The sequence below is a fragment of the Borostomias antarcticus genome (genome assembly GCF_949987555.1).
Source record: "Borostomias antarcticus genome assembly, chromosome: 33".
Taxonomy (NCBI): Eukaryota; Metazoa; Chordata; class Actinopteri; order Stomiiformes; family Stomiidae; genus Borostomias; species Borostomias antarcticus.
Window position 1 is genome coordinate 4,419,348 of NC_140266.1, and position 4,300 is coordinate 4,423,647.

The window sequence follows — 4,300 nt, forward strand, 5'->3', positions numbered from 1 at the left end:
TTGTCCTGTTGTTTGACAGCTGTTGCCCTGTTGTTCCCTCAGCCCTAAGAGACATGGTCAGTTCTACCTCCTCATGTCAGTTGTAGGCGATACTGTATGAGAAGTGATTAATTTAACACAAAAAAAAACAAATTATGGGGACCGTTGGGGCTGAGGGAACCTAGATCTGAGAGAACATATGTCTGAGGGAACATAGGTCTGAGGGAACATAGGGCTGAGGGAACATAGGGCTGAGGGAACATAGGGCTGAAGGAACAAAGGGCTGAGAGAACATAGGGTTGAGAGAACATAGGCCTGAGGGAACATAGGGTTGAGGGAACATAGGTCTGAGAGAACATAGGTCTGAGGGAACCTAGATCTGAGAGAACATAGGTCTGAGAGAACATAGGTCTGAGAGAACATAGGTCTGAGAGAACATAGGTCTGAGGGAACATAGGCCTGAGGGAACATAGGGCTGAAGGAACAAAGGGCTGAGAGAACATAGGCCTGAGGGAACATAGGGCTGAGGGAACATAGGTCTGAGGGAACATTGGCCTGAGGGAACATAGGTCTGAAGGAACATAGGTCTGAGAGAACATAGGGCTGAGGGAACATTGGGCTGAGGGAACATAGGGTTGAGAGAACATAGGGCTGAGAGAACATAGGGCTGAGGGAACATAGGGCTGAGAGAACATAGGGCTGAGGGAACATAGGGCTGAGGGAACATAGGGCTGAAGGAACATAGGCCTGAGGGAACATGGGGCTGAAGGAACATAGGTCTGAAGGAACATTGGCCTGAAGGAACATGGGGCAGACCGAGGCGTAACCAAGCAGGGTCAGATGCCGGGACAACAACAGTTTGAGATGGGAGTGGCGTTGCTTCTGTCCAGATCCAGGCGTGGACCTCCGCCTACCACACAGCTGCTCTCTATCAATCACCAGATAACAGCACAGTTATGCAATAAAAACAAGTTACTGAGATAACTTACAACTCCACATGGCTGAACCCGGGGAGGAACACGCACTGCTAGAGTGAGAGAATGTGTTGAAATCAAGTGGAAACACGTTGGGCAACACAGAACCTCACTGGGCGAGTTCTGCCTCTCTGAGTCATGACGTTATTCACTCTCACACACAATCAAATAAGTGAAAAGGCAGGAAACGGTTCACTAACACAATGACTCACTGAATAACCCCCTCCACACACACACACACAGTCACACTGGCAGGTGCAATACTTAACTGAATCCAGCTCAACAATGTAGTGTGTGTGTGTGTGTGTGTGTGTGTGTGTGTGTGTGTGTGTGTGGGTGGGTGTGACAGTGAATGCATTGAGATATTAATAGACAGATGTCCGGAGGGAAGGCAGAGGCTCAGGATTAGGAGGCGCTGTGTACAGAATGGGCAATTCATCATTTCAATTCATACTTTCTTCTCCTATATTCACAGTGCTTCTCACATACATAACATGTTCTTGCATTCACTAGCGAGCCTCTCTCACATGCTGAGAATGCTCTCACATTCCACTGAACCTCTCACACGGACATATAAAAAGCTCCTATACTACTTAAACAGTCACACGGCCACAAACAATCCACCATTGAACCTCTCGCATGAGTTTAAAAAGCTCTCACGTTCACTAGTGAACCTCTAACACAATAAATACTCTCACGTTCACTAGTGAACCTCTAACACAATAAATACTCTCACTTTCACTAGCGAACCTCTAACACAATAAATACTCTCACTTTCACTAGTGAACCTCTAACACAATAAATACTCTCACTTTCACTAGTGAACCTCTAACACAATAAATACTCTCACTTTCACTAGTGAACCTCTAACACAATAAATACTCTCACTTTCACTAGTGAACCTCTAACACAATAAATACTCTCACTTTCACTAGTGAACCTTTAACACAATACTCTCACGTTCACTAGTGAACCTCTAACACAATAAATACTCTCACTTTCACTAGCGAACCTCTAACACAATAAATACTCTCACGTTCACTAGTGAACCTCTAACACAATAAATACTCTCACATTCACTAGTGAACCTCTAACACAATAAATACTCTCACTTTCACTAGTGAACCTCTAACAATAAATACTCTCACTTTCACTAGTGAACCTCTAACACAATAAATACTCTCACTTTCACTAGTGAACCTCTAACACAATAAATACTCTCACTTTCACTAGTGAACCTCTAACAATAAATACTCTCACTTTCACTAGTGAACCTCTAACACAATAAATACTCTCACATTCACTAGTGAACCTCTAACACAATAAATACTCTCACGTTCACTAGTGAACCTCTAACACAATAAATACTCTCACTTTCACTAGTGAACCTCTAACACAATAAATACTCTCACTTTCACTAGTGGACCTCTAACACAATAAATACTCTAATTTTCACTACTGAATCTCAGACACACATACATGAATGAAATATACCCACATAATACTGAAATGCTCCCTTACGCATACATCTTTTAAGCAGTGCAGTCCATACGTGACACGAGTGTGTCAACAACAACAACAAGAACCACAACAACAACAAGCTCAACAGTAGCATGGCCTCCCATCGACTTGACAAGCGTCAGCATTCTCCTACTGCAGTCAACAGTCCCTCAGACGCTGTCTCGTCTGCAGGCCTAATCCAGATTATTCCAGATGACGCACACACACACACACACACACACACACACACAGCTCCCCTTATCCCTGTGGTACTGTCTGTGTTATATAAAGCATCTCAGTACACAGAACCATACACTGATGGTGCCGTGTTGGGGATTGAGTGTGTATTACTGTAGTATAACTGTGGATTGAGTGTGTATTATTGTAGTATAACTGGATTGAGTGTGTATTATTGTAGTATAACTGGATTGAGTGTGTATTACTGTAGTATAACTGTGGATTGAGTGTGTATTACGGTAGTATAACTGGATTGAGTGTGTATTACTGTAGTATAACTGGATTGAGTGTGTATTACTGTAGTATAACTGTGGATTGAGTGTGTATTACTGTAGTATAACTGGATTGAGTGTGTATTACTGTAGTATAACTGTGTATTGAGTGTGTATTACTGTAGTATAACTGGATTGAGTGTGTATTACTATAGTATAACTGTGGATTGAGTGTGTATTACTGTAGTATAACTGGATTGAGTGTGTATTACTGTAGTATAACTGGATTGAGTGTGTATTACTGTAGTATAACTGTGGATTGAGTGTGTATTACTGTAGTATAACTGTGGATTGAGTGTGTATTACTGTAGTATAACTGTGGATTGAGTGTGTATTACTGTAGTATAACTGGATTGAGTGTGTATTACTGTAGTATAACTGTGTATTGAGTGTGTATTACTGTAGTATAACTGGATTGAGTGTGTATTACTGTAGTATAACTGGATTGAGTGTGTATTACTGTAGTATAACTGTAGATTGAATGTGTACTATTGTAGTATAACTGGATTGAGTGTGTATTACTGTAGTATAACTGGGAGAATTCAGACATATTCTATCAGTCTGATGATGAGTTAGAGACCAACCTTAACCTTTTCTGTATCATCACACTCCTTCCTGAATCGGTGATATTGAAGCCATACCTTCGTCTAATGACTCAACACAAAGAAAGATGGAACCCTGCCCTTTGACCCCGGGTCAACCCGTATACTGTAGCGTTCCGAATGTCAGGTGACGTGAGGAACAAGCCTGTCTTAAGAACCCAGCGGAGGTCAAACGCAGCGGAGGTCAAACGCAGCAGAGGTCAGGTCGGGCGCTGAGTCGTCCAGTCCTGCGTCAGAGGGGATGTTATGTAAACAGCTCGTTATTTCTCCGCTCCGTCACCCTGTGTTCCGCTGCCCTCAGATAAAGAGTCCTGCACGCAACTAATACCCTCAGCCCTGGAGGCACGCAACCAACACACTCAGCCCTGGAGGCACTCAACCAACACACTCAACCCTGGAGGCAGACCACTGTCATTTCCGCGCGAATCTTCCCTCTCCAGCAAGGCAAAACACCCCTGGAGCGTGTGTGTGTGTGAGAGAGAGAGTGAGTGATAGAGAGAGAGAGAGAGAGAGAGAGAGAGAGAGAGAGAGAGTGAGTGAATGTGTGTGTGTGTGTGTGTGTGTGTGAGAGAGAGAGTGAGTGATAGAGAGAGAGAGTGAGTGAATGTGTGTGTGTGTGTGAGAGAGAGAAAGAGAGAGTGAATGTGTTATGTGGCTAGACTGTAGATTTGTGAGTAAAACCTGTGATTGGATGCCTTTGCCTTGTGTGTGCGCGCTCACCTCCTAGTCCCTAGTA